We start from the raw sequence: 17,382 nt of genomic DNA, 5'->3' as shown, positions 1-17,382 counted from the left end.
CCCACCCCTCACCCCCAATTTTGGCCCCTCTGGTTTCTTTGCAGAACTTTTGATCCCAGTTCCGAACATTTGCGCCTCTTTCCAAACCGAGTTCTCTCGTAGCTGCTCACCCTTAGCCGGAGCAGCCCCAGCCGTCCCGTCTCTTGTCTCTTGCTGGCCCATTACCTGCCTGCAGGCAACCTAGAGCACATGAAAAGGTGCAGTTAACTCCCAGTCACTCTGAAATCAATACCCACATGTGCATTCCTCACCTGGCCATGTGCAAAGAGCTCTCATTATTCCATGTGAGTTTTATAACAAGGGCGGGCGGGAGAACCTTTCTGATCCCGTTATAGTCCAGGAAACTGAGGCTCAGCGGTCCTAAGTGATTGGCTAAGACCACCCGGCTCGAAGGTGCTGAATTCTTCTTGTCTTTGTCCACTCAGGGGGACTTAGAAACAAGAGAAATTGATTTCTTACAGTTCTGGAGGCCAGGATGTCCAAGATCAAGGTGTGGGCAGACAGGGTGTCCGGGAAGGTTTCCTAGTTCATAGATGGCCCTCTTCTTGCTGTGTTCTCACGTGGTGGAAGGGTCAAGGCAGCTCTGGGGGGTCTCTTCTGTAAGGGCTCTCATCCCATTCGAGGGCTCCACCCTCATGACCTTATCGCTTCTACAGGCTCTGCCTCCTAATATCATCGCACCGGGGATCAGGTTACACGTGTGAATTTGCAGGGGACACCAACGTTCCGTCCCTAGCAGTTCCAAACTCTTCCGTTCGGTCTGGTTTTGCTGTGCCACGGCGAAGAACGACTCGAAAGGCCATCTACAAAGACTACTGAGGGTCTGATTTTTTCTAGGGTGTCAGAGCTAAAGAAGGACCCTGGGCATCAAAGAGACATTAAGTCTGTCTGCTGTTAAATCCTCGCAACGGTCTTGAGGGTCGGCTGGTGTTATTTCTATTACGTAGAAGAGAAAATGGAAGTTCAGAAATCACCTAAGTCATTTATATGACACCGTGCAGGTAGGCCAATGGGAGAAGGCACTGGGAAGTACCTTTGGCTGGTCCTGGTTTCCAGAAGATGGCACGGATGCCCCTGGGAGGTGTGGGTAACTCCAGGTCACCCAGGAGCGTGAAAATAAATGATCCCGAACCTCACCGTGAGAGTGTTTCCCCTTTGCAAGCCTCTTTCAGTTCTCCCCGGCACAGAGAACGTCCCAGTTTGGTGCTGGTGTGTCTTTAACCCTTTCTGTTCCCCACTTTGTCATGTAGAGAGAACAGGTGTCGTGCTTAGAACCTCCCACCAAAAACAATGTGTAGCCAGGATTTATAATAACTTTGCTTTTACAGCTTTTCTTTCTCGAGGTTCCCTTTCACTTACGAACATGACCCTGGATTTATCCATATCGTAGTGAGATACAATTTCCTTCTAAAAGCATTGACTTAAGATACTTCTTCTTAAGTGAAGACATGATTATGCAGATGGTGAGTATGGCAAAAATGTTGGAGGTAGCGCTGAAATGACTGATGTTTAGGAAACACACATCAAGTCCATTTTACAGACAGTGAGATCGAGTCCCTAGGGAAACGTCACTGGCTCAAGAGAGAGCAGGAGGGTCAGGGTAAGAACTCAAGTGTTCTGGTCAACTTTGGTAGTTCAGAGCTTGTCCTGGATGGCATTTGCTTGGACATCTTTAAAGTACTCTGGGGTTGTGGTATGCCCGAGTCTTACCACTGATAATCGTCAACGCTTGCCGAACGAGGGAGTGGGTAGGCCAGTGAGGGGAGGCATGAATGAATGAATGAAGGACACATTTGATGACCACCTTCCTAATCCATGACTTGAAGAAAGATATCTTAAAAGGGACCAGGCCAGGCTGGGCTGGATCCCAAGTTATCTTAAGTCCTCCAAAATATGGAAGTGCTTCTTTAGTCATAGACCAGTGGTTCTTCACTGAGGGTGAGTTTGGTCCCCCATCTTCTGGGGACATTTGGCAATGTCTGGAGATATTATTGGTTGTCATAATGCGGGGTGGGGGGCGGTATGCTACTGCTGTCTAGTGGATACTGGTCATGGATGCTTCTAAACATTCCATGATTCACAGGACAGCCCCCCAACACAGAATTATCTGGCCCAGAATGCCAATAGTGGCCAGGTTGAGAAACTCTGTTATAAGTACCTAGTGGAGTCTTGGAGTCTTGAAGGTAGATTGGGTCTGAGGATGTCTTGAAGTGGTACAGTCTTGCTGAGTCCTTAAAAATACGGTTTTCTTCCTGGCCAGCTGTCATTTAGCAAGACTTCCCAAATTTCTCTTTTGCTGATTGGGGCATAGATACGACACACAGATACATATTTATAAAAAAAAGTATCGATCAACACAAGTAGTAATTCATTGATGTGATAATCTTTGACCATTGCTGTGATAGTCCAAAAGTGTGTTTGATTTCTGTATCCACCATTTATACCTGAAATTGCCCGGCAGAAGCTCTGTGGATTTCTGCAAGTTATTTGTTTCGTTTTGTGTCGGAGGGGAGTATTTTTGGTGAAATCTTTTCTAGATAACTTCAAAATTATTTTGCCTGTTAGTGCTTCAGATGCTGCTCAGAATCTAAAGCCTACCGTGTGTCACTCACATCAAAGAACCAACCACAGTCAGTTGTGCTGATTTGTTTGTGTGTGGAGCTCTGGCCCAAGACCGTGTGCTCCGTGAGTGTGTACTATGTCATTCTCAGGGCTGTAGCACCTTGCATCTTGCCAGCCACCGAAGAAGGCATTAGTAAATGTTGTTTGCGAATTATTTAATGAATTTATTTAATGAATTTTAATGAAAATATTATTTAAATGGATAAATCCTATTTCTTAAGTGGTGATACGAAGTTATGATTTTCTCTTTTATGGATCAAAAAACCGATATTCAGGTGAGTTAAGTTACTTATTCAAGGTCACAGAGCTAGACCCATGGAAGAAGACAGCAGGGAGTGTTACTGATGGGAGTTAACTGGCCTTTCCATCCATCTACAAAGAGCATGTGCCTGGTTCAAGTCTCTGGGAGGTTGAAGTCTGTGTAGCCCATTGGAATATTCATCCATCCTGAGTAGTGAAATCCTCAATAGACAGAGAAAGAACGGAAAAGCAGGAGTGCTTTCTAGGCATTGACCTTGAGGGACCAGAGTCCTGGGTCATACCGAGTGTCTTTGGGGTACTTATTTTCTAAGAACCTCAGTCTCTTGATCCTCCAAAATGGGCACAGAGTATTTGCTTCAGAAGCTTGTCATGAAGGTAAATTGAAGTAATATGAGCAAAACCCAGGTCTCAGGTAGGTCGTAGGAACTCTGAAAAATGTGAGCTCTTAGTCACCTGTGCATGGGTGTAGCATCACCCTTTAAAGAAAGAGAACAACATTTTCCGTTTGTGGGGACTCATAGGAAAATAGCAACTGAGCGGGAGAGAGACTGAGAGCCAGCTTCTCCTCCCCTGGAACACTGTGAAAAATTAGCTCTTTTGCTTAAGAGCACACAGACCCTTGAGAAAAGACATAAAACATGAGCAGAGAGCAGATGCTGGGAAAATGCCATCTTTTTATTGGGACTATTATAGGGAAATATATGAACTGTATAATGCCGTCATAAATACAGTTATTTGTAACGTCAAAGTAGCAATGCCAGCCACAGTGCTTGTCTCTTTCATTTTCTTCTCTTGAAATGCTTCATATCCAAGCATAAAATCACAGGAAAATGTGAATACTATTTTCACTCATTAAGGATTCATAGTGATATATTAGCAACGTTACCCTGCATTCTTCGGTATGAGGTTCTTTGCCTCTCTGCAAAAATATTTGTTCTTCTTTTTGTCTAAGTGGCAAAGCTTTTTCATTTAAAAACGTTTGAAAAAGAATGAAGTGCTGGAGTGCATATCTTGACAAACCATCAAATGGCTCTCAGCCTCCCCCCCACCCCGCCCCCGCCATTCCCTCTTCCAGTTGGCATGAGAACCTACTGTTTCCACCAAGGAAGCAGGTTGGGAGGAAATCACAACTTATTAGAGCAGAGTTACTGAAGTTGGTTTGAAAAGACAAAATTGTTAATGTGCTTGGTCCTTTTTATGTCTTCTCTTTCTGTTTGTCACATACACACGCACACAGAGTACAGACATCTGGTCGACTCAACTCATGATCTCAGACAGAGACTACGTTTGTGCATCTCAGAACATTTGGTCAACTGTAGAGAGAAAGAGATATGTATACACACACACACACACACACACACACACACACACACACCCCACTAGCACCAACCAACACAGGGAAGGGTATCTGGGCTTCTGAAAGATGTTGACCATGTAATAATTTCTAGGAATAGGGACAACACTCCAAAATTCTGGGATGAAAGTAGCTTGTTTCCCTCTGGTTTTCTAAATGTAACATGCGTTTGCCCCCTGCAACTGAATCTGTTTTGGATTTTATTCTAAAATGGAGCAGATTGTCATTTTTTTCCCTAATTTTAAGATTTCTTTTATCCTAGGACAAGGAACCTCGCAAATTAATTTAGCTTGTGCAGGGGAGTTGGTTTTCCTTCAAGTTTTCAGTTCAATTGTTTAAGACCAGAAGTGGAAATATTGTTTTTATGGACAGAGGAGAGAGGGAAAATGCTGGTAATTGTGTATATGGGTGGATGGGAGGGTGGTGAGCTTAGATGAAATTAATTATAATACCAGAACATCTAAATTTGAAACAAACAGACAAAAAGAGGCAGGGTTTTCTGTCAGTCTCTCTCTCTGTTTCTCCCTATCTTTCCCCAAGTCCGCATTATGAAAAGCATCATGCTGACTCTGTATAATTTGGAAAATAGGCAAAGCACGAAGAAAAAAATTTCACCTATAATCTATCAGTAAGAGACAATCACTCTTAAACATTTTGATTTATTTCCTTCAGGTTGAGATAATGCTGTAGAGGCAATTGCGAGTCATTTTTCATCTACTGTCATACCATGAGCATTTTCTCCTTCCATTAAATATTCATTAGAATCATAATTTAAAATGTTTTTGCAATACTTGATTGTACCATGATTTTACCAAACCATTTTTAATTGATGGATATTTAGCTTAAAAAAATTGTATTATTATAAACATCAGTGTGATGATCATCTTTAGGCATAAATCATTGTCCTGATCTGAATTCAAAGACCAAAGATGTTCAGAATGGCTGGTGCATTGAATGTAAGGGGTGAGACAAAGTTGGACTGGTAGGTAAGAAATAGATCTTGCCAGCCCCAGTGTCCCCTGCTAGGGGTTTTGGACTTTATTAAAATAATAACAATAGTCATGATGATGGTGAACATAATAAAACAGGTAGTATTCAGTGAGTCCTTGCTGCTCACTAGACACTTTCCCTAGTAGTTTTTATCCATTGCATCCTCTGATCTTTGCAACAACTCCGAGCCATAGGGAGGGATTGCAAAACTGAAGTGCAAGAAGTCAAGCCATCTGGCCAAGGTCATAAGGCTGGAGGGAATCCGGATGGTAGAGCTGACCTAATTCACCATTTTGGCCCATTCCCTTGTAGCAATAGGGAGCCACTGAAGAATTTTGGCTGGGAGGTGGGGCCATGATGAATGGATTTGCATATTTAAAAGTCTTGCTCTGTCTGTAGTGAGGAGAAGGGATGGAGGAACGAAGCCTGGGAAAAGGTAAGATCAGATCCAAGAGAGGGATGGAGATAGTGAAAGCTGGTAGCAGTGGGGACAGACGGAAGTGGATGGATATGAGGAATGTTTGGGAGGTTGGGCTGATAGGACTCACTATCTATATATCTATGTCTGGAGACAGAGGCAAGGAAACTTCAAGATGCCTTGCAGATTTGGGCAGCAGGCTGGAGGGTGGGGCACGTGTTGAGATGAAGGCACAGCTGGATGACCTGCCCAAGATCACTTAGCTTTGGAGTCTAGGAGGTGGCATTTTGACAACCGGAGCCAGGAGTCTCTGGTTCTAGAGACGGTCTGGGAGAAGCAAGTTGTGCTGAATGAGAAGCTTTTCAATAAAAGGAGGAGATAAGAACAGAGCCAGCATTTGAGGGTGGAACCTAACAATACATACTGGAGCATCATCATGTCAGAATGTCGTCCCTTATTTAGAGGGCCTGGAGTACAGAGCCGAGAGACAGCAAGGGATGCCCCATAGTGGCAATCCCCTGCTCAACGTGCACACACCTTCTGTGCATGGGGAAGGGCCAGGAGATGGGAGGAGATGGCAGGTCAGGAGGGGGGCTCACCGACTCCAGGAAGTCACTCAGACAGAGGCAACTAACTCTGTTTCGGGGCTTTTGTAAATTCTGTGATGGAGACTTAGGGTCTGTTTATTTTGAGGAAACGGGTCCTTACGACAGGTTAGGCCTTTAAATGTAAATCCAGTCTGAATACCCTTTCTTCTAGGGAGTACTTCGGGCAAATAAGGTGACAGAATGGGGAAAAAGTAGGGGTTCTGGAGAGGGGCCATTCTAAATTTGAATCCAAGTGGTTCCATTTTTTTTTTTTTTTTTTTTTGGTAAGGATGGGAATGGCAGTTTGACTTCCTCGAGCATTCATTTATGTAGCCATAAAACGGGGATAATGTGGTTACCCTATAATGAAATACACCGTTGACCCTTGAATAATGTGGGGGTCAAGCCCGCCTTGAAGTTGAATGTCCGAGGATAACTTGACTCCTGGAAAACTTAACTCCTAGTAGCCTACTGTTGACCAGATGCCTTACTGATAATATAAACAGTTAATTCACATATATTTTGTATGTTCCATGTATTGTATACTGTATTCTTACAAACAAGTAAGCAAGAGAAAAGAAAATGTTATTAGGAAAATCATAAGGAAGAGAAAATATGTTTACAGTGCTGTACTGTCTTTGTAGAAAAAAGTCTGTAAGTGGAGCACACAGTTCAAATCTGTGTTGTTCAAGGGTCAATTATATCTCTATCTCTATCTCTATCTCTATCTCTATCTATATATCTATATCTGTATAACCATAGGGCTTGTGATATATAAAATACGTGAACATGAACTCCATTTTCTTTTCCCTGCTATCTTGACTTGACTTTCTTCTCCACTTTGAAGACCTTGATTCTCCTGTTAGTGTTCCTGGGCTTGTCATTTTGTGGTTCCTAATATGAGGGTTAGCCCCTGCCAGGCTGGTGGATTATCTAATACTTGCGTAGCTCTTTATGATATTTGCATGTAGTGGTCCTTCGCAGAGCTCTTTCACTTCGCAAAGCTCTTTCACTTAACACTTAGGTGTTAAGAACATTTCCATTTAACTGATGAGGAAACTGAGTCTCAGAGAGGTAAAATGACCAGCCCAGACTTCAGAAAAGGTGCAGTGGAAACTTAGACCCGGGTTTTGAAAGCTTGGATTCCTTATTCTTTATATAACTCATTCTTCTTCTCTGCACTCCCAGGGGGAAGGGAAGCCCTGACCTCCAATGCAAACTGTCCCTAAGTTTAAAAATAAAGTACTGTATTTTCCATGACCACAGTCCTCTGTGGCCTGGGAATGGGTTGCACTAGCCAAGATTTCACCCTTATTCCTTCTCACATGCTGGCAAGACCCTTGGAGCTCAGAGATACCAGCTATAATCCAACTAACCACTGAACTTCTATCCCTTCTTTTCCATCAGCCCTCTCTTTTCGGACTCCAAAACCCCACCCCTCCACGAATGTACTTGAGCCTGCAGAGATTGTACACTGTTTGTGTCTACATCTAATGGCCAATGGCCAAGCAACAGGCATCTCAAGATAGAGTGGTTGATATCAAAAACAAAAACAAAACCCGGGGCGCCTGGGTGGCTTGGTCAGTTGAGTGTCTGACTCTTGATTTCAGTTCAGGCTATGATCTCGGGGTCCTGGGATCAAGCCCCAAGTTGGGCTCTGCACTCAGCGGGGAGTCTGGTTGGGATTCTCTCTCTCCCTCTCCCTCTGTCCCTCACCCTGCTCTCTCTCTGTCTCTCTCAAATGAATAAATAAATCTTTAAAAAAACAAAAACAAAAACAAAACCCAGAAAAGAGGATTTGGAGTTGGTACAACCGGGGCTTTGGAGTTAGATAATCCTGGGGTTGGGTCTGAGCTTTGCCATTCACAGCTGTGTGGCTTTGTGCAACAGTGTTTTGTTTTGTTTTTAAATATTTTATTTATTTATTTAAGAGAGAGAGAGACAGAGAGAGAGAGAGCATGAAGGAGAGTCAGAGGGAGAAGCAGACATCCCGTTGAGCAGGAAGCCTGACGCGGGGCTCGATCCCAGGACCCCGAGGTCATGACCTGAGCTGAAGGCAGACACTTAATGATTGAGCCACCCAGGCGTCCCTTTGTGCAATAGTCTTAACTTCTCTGAGACTCAGTTTCCCCATTCACTAGATTGGAATGTGTAGACTTGCAGAGATTTTCATCTGTTTTGCTCACTCCTGCATCCCCAGGACTGAGAATGGTACCTGAGACATAATAGTTGTTCTGAAAATGTTTGTCAAACAAACTGTTGAATGAATCTGTCAAAGAGAACTAATAATAGCTCCTTCCCAGAGGTGTTGGGAGGATGTACCAAGAAGAAGCATGTGCGGTGTGGAGTCTGGGATCCGGCCCCTCTGTGAGTGTGCCAGTCATGGTAGCTGGTATCCTCTTTGGAGTAGCATGACATGGTTCCATTATAAAAGCCACATTATAAAAATACAGAATAAGGTGCTTTGTAGGGCTCCTGGGTGGCGCAGTTGGTTGGGCGTCTGCCTCTTGGTTTCGGCTCAGGTCATGATCTCAGGGTGTTGGGATTGAGCCCCACATTGGGCTCCACGCTCAGTGCTGAGTCTGCTTAAGACTCTCTCCCTCTGCCCCTCCCTGTGCTCTCTCTCTCAAATAAATAAATAAATCTTAAAAAAAAAAGAAAAAAGAAGAAGGCACTTTGCTGAAAGTCACCATGGGCAAGGGAGGCAATCGTGGCTGCTGATGTACAGAGAGGAGTGTTCTTGTGAAAGAAGGGAGAGGTCTTGTTCTGTTGCCTCCAGCTCCTATGGCTGGACCACCTCTGCCCCAAGTCCTAGCGAGTTGAAAAAATGTTTTTGAAGTGCACAAGGGAAGAGGCAGGACTTGAGATTTGGCTAGAGGCTCCGTGTAGTTAGAAGGGAGGCTGTTGCAATGGAGGAAACCAGAGAATTCAGTAATTAAAGACCCAACTGCATTTGCAGAAGAGCGCCAAGGATTTGGACTTGGTGTTCAGCCAATTGTCAGTTTGGGTAATTGTGCTTTGATGACCTTGAGGTCTCCCTGGGGATTTCAGGAGATACAGTTCTGTCTCACGTCTCCTGAAAGCCCTCGGGTTCTGTGTGGAGGGGCCACGTGGCGACAGTGGGAGGAGAGGTTGGGTTTATCTTTGGGAGAGTCAGTTCTGTTGGTGAGCAAAACCAACACTTGACTCACAACATGGCTTTTGCAACACAACACTACCCTCCAACGCTACCTCATAGTCCAACTCAATGACACCCCTGAACAGACATAGCATTGTGCACCACCACGTCTTCTGAAATGATACCACAGCTCAACATGGCACCAGGGATCAAAATAACATATGGCAACACAAGATTACATGCCGATATTCTCCACTCTGAGAGTCATACAAACCCAACAGTGTCTTCGACACAGCACGCCTCAACACAGTGTCTCATTCAAATGCAGTGTAACTAAGAAATCAGTCTTCAACCCAGTGTGGCTCCCCAAGACAACGATGGCCCAACAACCCCCAAGGTGTCCAATGCTGATTCAGCAAAGCACAATTGGCCCAACACGATGGAAAGAGAACACCAAATAGAACTATTGCTTTGGAAAACCCAGTCTTTCTCCCAACCACTTTGTGGCCATGTATGACTGGGGTTTTCCCAGCCTTGGAAATGAAGAAACCAAAATCTACTCCTTTGGATTTGCCAACATACAATAACTCCTCTGACCTTGACTGTTGTCTTTCTTTCTGCTTGTCCCCTTGGCCACCATTTGGCTTGGCTAACCACGATTGCGATGTTGGTGCCAATTGGGGCCTCGGAGACAGCTCTGAGAGAGAGCGTTGGAGGGAAGGTGCCAGGCCCGGGGAGCGCTGTGGATGGGAGTTCTCGGCATTGCTGGAAAGGGGGGCTGTCCACTGGCAGCTCTGTGTGGTCTGCTCATCCATCCAAGACAAACCCCAAACCCAACACTTGATTTGGCAGATGGGAAAAAATAGAATAAAGTTTGTTCTCTTTTTCAAGGAGTGGACGCAGGGATCCCAGGCTGGGCTTCCAGTGTTGGTCTTTTTCCTTTTTAAACAAACCGCCTGGCTTTTAAGATCTTCAAAATCCCATTAAAGGCTTTTACCCCTTCATATATTGGAGGCGTCTGATGAAAGGGGGTAAGGGGAGGGAAAAGATAATGGGGCCTCAGAGAACAGAGACCAGAGGCCTTAATTTCGCCTGTCTCCCCTGCCGATAATGGTGTTGGATGTAAACACTCCTCTGGTGAATGCTGGAGCGTGATTACAGGATGGCTGGGGAAAGAGGAAGTGTTTGCAAACCGCAAGGAGGAATGTCGCCCTTTGAAGGAGTTTGGCATTTATGTTTTGCCCCCTCCACTGTCCCCCCACAACCCTGACCCTACCGCTTTTCTCCACGGCTTTCTTCTCTGGGTTCCTGGTACTGTAAACACAGTGACAGAAATTAGATGTGGGCAAATCTGTTAAACATTTCATGTCGAAGTGGGGCTGGTGTTTGTCTCACTCTGCGGGATATGCGAGACGAAGCTAATAACTTCGTAATGGGTCTTTTGTTTTTGTCTGGGGACCGGTGGGAGGGAAGTGGAGGGCAGGGGCCAGGACTGAGGAGGGGGATGCCGGCTAGAAATTGGGGCCAGACTGCTGTTATGGAAGCAAACCAAGCTTCCAGCATGGTGGGGGCCAAGCAGGCAGGGCAAGTTCTCGAACCCCCTTACCCCCCCGCTCGGGGGCCTTCGGGAGGGCAGCCAATGACCACCACCCGGCAGCAGGCTTCTTGCCCCTTGCCTTCTGGGGCACACTCTCTGGTCTCCCGGTCACAAAGCACCTCTTCTTGACAGCTTCCTGCTGCGGACTTCTGCTGCTGCCTTCATTGATTTCATCCGTGAAATTCCCAGTGACGTCAATGGGGCTCCATGTGCAGGACACGTGCAATCCGTGGGACCACGCAGCGACGCCGGGGAGCAGAGCGTTGGCTCTGTGGATTTTATGCCTACATGTTTTGCTGTCTGGAAACGTCTGCCTGGGATCAAGTTCATGTTCTTAATTCTGCTCAGATGGTTGGGGTGGGAGCCTAGAAACCCACAGCTGGAAGCTCCGTCAAGCGGTCCTTTAATTAATTCAATGAATACATATTGAGGGCATGCTATGTGGCTGGTGGGATGAGATGTTGGGGATAGGATGGGGAGGAAGAGACGCTTGTTGGCCTTTGCCTTCAGGGGGAGTGGAGAGTCCAGTGTGTTGCACATTAAGTCAACAGTTTCACAAATGATGATTTAATCATAGCATATTAGGAGCTACAAGGAGAGAAGAAGCTAGATGGGAAAAAATGGGGTGTCTCATCTAGTCTGGGGGAGGGGGACAGGTCCAGTGGTCCGTTCTTGATCTTTAGTGGGATGGAAGTTTACTCCAGGGATTTGTAACAGGGGGTCTAAAGACACTTCGTTCTCAGTGCACCCGTTGTCTCCTAAGCCATCCAGAGTAGATGCTTCCTATCTTGTCCGGAAATTGTCCAAGGATGGAAGTACCCACATCCTTTTACGAGAGCCAGTTTTGGTGTTATAGCCCTCCTGGCTGTGTGCCTAGCATCATTCTGGTGCTTTCGTGTTAATTATAACTACAATTAACAAGAGGGGAGGCATTTGGTGGCCACTTCAATAAAGCACTGTGTTGACGAGGCATGTTGCCATACATGAGTTGATATCATCTTCACTGAAGCCTTCAATGAAGCAACCACAGCTCAGAGAGGGGAGGTCAGTTCCCCAAGGCTACATAGCTACTCAGGGATTGAATCAGGATTCCAACCCAGGACTTCAAACTCTTAGTCCACAGTCTTCCCTAGCAGTACCCTGCCTTTCATAACCTTTTACGTCGACTGTTACTATCGTTGGATTTTAAATCCTTAGGGGCCAGGGATATACATTTTAACGTCTTGGTCATCAACATCCTCAAAAATATATGTAGAATTTACTATCTGGCAGTTCTGTGTCATCCCTGGCCATACTTCATACTTCCTTATGCCCACTTATAATCTCTTCTCTGTTGCTGTCTGTTAAAATTCCATTTATTGTGGGTGATATGGTTTTAACCTGAGTACCGAGCCCTTCCCTTCCTCAGATTCCATGCCTATGTTCCCTTTCATTTCTTCTCAGGACTGTCACCTCATTGGCCATTTCTGCTGCTCTTGTACCTACATCCCTTTAGTGTCTGTAGTTCCTGCTTGCACAAAACCAGACAAGGGGATTCAGAAGGTACTGTGGTAGAACCTCCCAGAGGGAACCACATCAAGAAGAGCTATTTTCAAAATATTAGCAGAGTTGATATGCAGGCTGCTCACGAGCTACAGGGGCCCAAGGGAGCTCTGGCTCTGTCCAGTCAACCAGAGAACATGGGGTAGATGAATGATTGCCACACTTTCTTTGCTAGTCTCGCTTGGAGAAGTGGAGTCTAATTCCCCTCTTCTTGAACCTGACCTGACTGTAGTAACTGGCTTGGTCAACAGAATGTGCTGGAGTGCTGTTAGGGCTTCCTGGGCTAGGTCAGAAGAACCTTGCAGCTTCCTCCTGAGCCTCTCGGAATGCTTGCTCTTGGAACCAGCAGCCAGGTGGTGAGGAAGCCCAAGCAGCCCATGAAGAGGTACATATGGAAGGAACCAAGGTCCCAGGCCGCCATGACAGCCTTGCCATGTGGATGAGTCATCCTGGAAGTGAATCCTCCATCCCCAGTTGAACTGTTCCATTTAACTGATGGCCCATGGACCAGAGATGAGCCATCTCCGCTGAGACCTGTGCTACAGATCTGTGAACAAAATGAATGGCCGTTGTTATTGTTAAGTTGTTACATTTTGAGGGCGGTTCGTTACACAGGAATAGATAACTGCAATGGAAGTTTCTTCTCCTCCAAGACTGGTTGTCTTGTCTCACTGAAGCAGGGCAGGGGCTGAGCCACGGGAAGGCTTGGGCTAGTGTGAGCAATTTTCAAGATTCCTTTCGCTGAACCTTGCTTTTCAAACATGGCTCTATCCTTAAGAGCTTTTTTTGGGAATTGATGTGGAAGGTGATTGGCTAGAGCTTTGGGTCTCCTTTCTTCCTCTCCTTTAACTTTTATATACTGGGATCATAATAATGGCCACTAGCCAGACATTTATAAAGCACTTTTATAGACAACCTGCACTATCCTAGGACCGTTCCACACGTTAACTCATTTATTCTTTGTGACAACCCTTGAGGTACCTACTATCCTACTATTATTTTCTTCATGCTATAGAAGAGAAAATTGAGGCACGAAGAGATTAAATAGCTTTCCTGAAGTTATTTCCTCCTAGTAAGTGGCAGAACAAGAATCAAATCCAGAATTGGTGCTCTTAAGACAGTTCTCTGTACTCTTTTTGCCTAAGTTTTAAAGTGAACCAATTTAGGAGATTCTCTGCCAAAATAAGTGCCCCAAATGATTGTGCTTGTACATAGTTTTAAGTATGAAAAATTTATGTAATATTTATTCAGTATTATTAATTGGTTAAGTGTGTATTAGTAGGTATTTGAGTATTAAATATTTATTTAATATTTATTAAGTATTAAGTATTTTCTTTTTTTTTTAAAGAGTTTTATTTATTTGACAGAGAGAGAGTGAGAGAGAGAGAGAGCACAAGCAGGGGGAGAGGGAGAAGCAGATTCTCCATGGAGCAGGGAGCCCGAAGTGGGGCTCGATCCCAGGACCCCGGGATCAGGACCTAAGCTGAAGGCAGACAATTAACTGACTGAGCCACCCAGGCGCCCCAGTATTAAGTATTTTCTATGGCTGGTCACAGTTCTAGAAATAGGACTTAGAAATAATTTGGTAATAATCACAAGTAGGCATTGCGCTCAATGCATTGCTAAAATAACATTCTTTCATTTGATTTTAACAACAATCATGTAAGGTAAGCACTATTCTTTTCCCCATTTTACAGATGAGAAAATCAAGGCTTAGAGAAATCAAGGAACTTGCTTGAGGCCCCATGCGTGGTCCAACCATACAGTTTGTGTTCTCAGCTACACTGTGCTTGGTTGTTGCCCTCTGATTTTTTCAGTCGACTGGGGGAGAACAGACCAATGACCAGAGGCGGTTTGAGGCCACATATACTCTATATTAGAGATGTAAAAGATGAGACAAGTGGGACAAGACAAGATGTATAAGATGCCGGGGCAAGAGGGGATAGAGGAGCACTTTGCCCAGGGAAATAGGGGAAGGATTTTTTTTAGAGCTGGAGATAACTCAGCAACTGCCTGAGTATGGGATTCTGCCAGTCACACGCAGGAGGGCATTCCAGGGGCAGGTGGAGGTGAGGTGGGGAGAGGGTACAGCAAGTAAAATGGTGAAGAAACTACAAAGAAATGGCACATAAGGGGAAGTAGCAACGGAACCGCATTGCTGTGGAAATCACTGGACAAGGATGCTGGAGAAATGGGCAGAGCAGATCGAGAAGGAAGTTTTACGCCATACCAAGTACTTTGGGCTCATCTCTGCCAATGACAGTGCTCTCAAGGGGGTGGGCACTGGCTCAAAAATAAGGGGACGTCAACCTGAACCTGCCTCTGATCCAGCCATCTTGGCTCCAGCCCCTACCCAGCTGTTCAAAAGCAGCATTTGCAGAAAGCAGAGGTCTCTGCGATTCATAGAAGTCTGTCTCGCGCCCCAAGAACACATCATTTATTTCCTATAAGTGCCTGTCTCCCTCTTCCTTAAATATGCTCAGGGTTACAACTTTCTCTGCTTCCTGGGGGAGTTGCCCACCCCACACAGTAATTACTCACTCCATAAAGGCTGTCTGCAGCCCTCCTTCTCAGCCCTTTTTTTCCTGACCCTTTGCAGTGACCAGTTAAAGGGTAAGCACACTGCCTCTCTACTTGTTAGAAACAGCCGCCATTTTGGATCTCACCTGGAAATGGATGCCCCGGGGGGGAAAGCATCCTTCTCCTGCCCTTCCTTTTCTTAGTTTGAAGTCAGTGTAATTTATTTTGTGCCTTCCTGCTTCTTTTCTACACATCCAACCAGGAAAATGGAGATTTATTTCCTTATAACTTAATTATAAAATTGATCTCATGCCCAAGTCTTGTGATGTTGAGATGGATTGGGGGTGGTGACTACAAGCTTCCAAGCCATGAATATGACTGTGAATACAACTTCATTTAATCTCTTTGGGTGTCATTCTTCTCACTGGTGAAATGAAGATGTGGTCCGGGCTCAGTGCATCACTCTCACAGCTAGTGAGGTAGACGGAACAGATAAGGAAACGTGTCTCCTACACTGTAAGGCGAGCTAAAGATATAAAGTAGTCGTGATGTTGGCAGTAGCAGAATCAGGAATAATGATGGTGGTCAGAAACGAGAAAGAATAATTAGATACGAGCCAGATTGCACGGGTTTGAATCCCACTTCCTCTATATGGATAGCTGTTTGACCTTGGGCAAGTTGTTTGGCTGCTGTGTGCCTCAGTTTCCTCAATTGTAAAAAGATAACGGTATCTGCCTCCGAAGCTTGTCCTAAGACTGAAATCAATGAATGCAGAAGGGCTTGGAGTAGTCCCTGGTGCATTGTAAACACTATATGAATGTTTGTTACTGTTATTATTATACTTTACAACTTGTTTCGACATTTGAATATGGAAACAGTGACTTCCTCTTGTGATAAAAATAGGTCTTCAGTTTCAGAAGCTCCTATTCTATAATTCCTTCTCCTGAATCACAAAAACCAGTAATATCAGAACTCGGTAGTAAATGGACCTCCCCATCCTCAGAAAAGCATATTATTTATAGAAAGAGAGTTTTGCCATCAAGGTCCTAACCACACCAGGCTCTTTCTATTTTCTTTGTTGTACAATTTTAAGGGCTAAGGTAGTGGAAATTGAAGCAATCCATCCTAATACAGTTCACTGATTTGCTTTTAGTAGGGAGCTGATAAAGACTCCTCACACATTGATAGCGAGAAGCCCCTTTGCGGTTTTTGTAAGTGTGCATTTTTATTCATTAGAACCTTTGCTAGTAATAGCTCTGATAAAATTATCTGATGAGGTTCAGGCTTGGACTCACGATGAACCAAAACCAACACTTTGAGAACTCTGGCTTTTTTGGAGTAGGGGGCATGCTATCTATACTTAACTCTCACCTGGTACTCACCCAAGGGATGGTAAAACTTTAAAAAAAAAAAAAGAGGCAAAAATGTATGAAAGAGATTAAGGCCCGGTATGAAAACTATTTTTATAGGCAGTTTGGCCTCAGCTTTGAAGTTCAATAGGGAGTGATGTATTGCTATCAGCTTGGATTTCACACCTATTCAATTCTGTAGCCAGGTAATGATGAACAACCTCCTTCGGGTATAAAATAATGGAACAAAATTAAGGCAAGCTGTGAAATGGCCCCCTTGCATCTCCCGGAGAGATGTGGATTTGCCCGAGTGTGTTTAAACTTTTTTTTCTCCCTTGAATTAGAAAGATGGTGTGACAACATTAAAAAATTAAAAAAAAAAAAAAAAGATCACTCGAATCCTAACACCTAAAGACAAAAACATTCCCATTTCTGTGTAGTCCTTGTTAGCTTTGGTCCACATCATATGATCACAGCGTTGCAGATGGAATTTACTCTTAAATAAGTGTTCATTTTTTTTTTTTTAAGGTTTTATTTTGAAGTGATCTCTACACCCAGCATGGGGCTCGAACTCACAACCCTGAGATCAAGAGTCGCATGCTCTACCGACAGCCAGCCAGGCGCCCCGGTAAGTTTTTATTCTTAACTGGGTATTTTATCACCTTTCCACCTCACATTTCCCAAGTGAACAAACACACATAAAACCCCAGTATTGCCATATTGCTTGGAAAAGGAGAATTGCTGCATCTTGTTTGCTACAATGTGTCTGAAATGGTTCTCTGCTTATAAGATCCAGCTTTGGCTTTTGTTGTTAAGGGTTTTAGAATGTAGTGAGAGTCATGCTCCATTTCTCAAACAAGTGGACCCTTTGCCCATGTGGAAAGTCACTGTATTCAAGTTTGGACACAGAAGTTAATCACTGGCCTTCAGGTTTTTACGGTAGGGCACCATCCACCCTCGCAGATCCTCCCTCGCACCTCAGACCCAGCAGAGGACCCATGGCACTCCTGAGGGGGCCCCGGGG

This window comes from Phoca vitulina, unplaced genomic scaffold (genome assembly GCF_004348235.1).
Source record: "Phoca vitulina isolate PV1807 unplaced genomic scaffold, GSC_HSeal_1.0 scaffold46, whole genome shotgun sequence".
Taxonomy (NCBI): domain Eukaryota; kingdom Metazoa; phylum Chordata; class Mammalia; order Carnivora; family Phocidae; genus Phoca; species Phoca vitulina.
The sequence above is the reverse complement of the archived record's forward strand: the minus strand, read 5'-3'. Positions refer to the sequence as shown.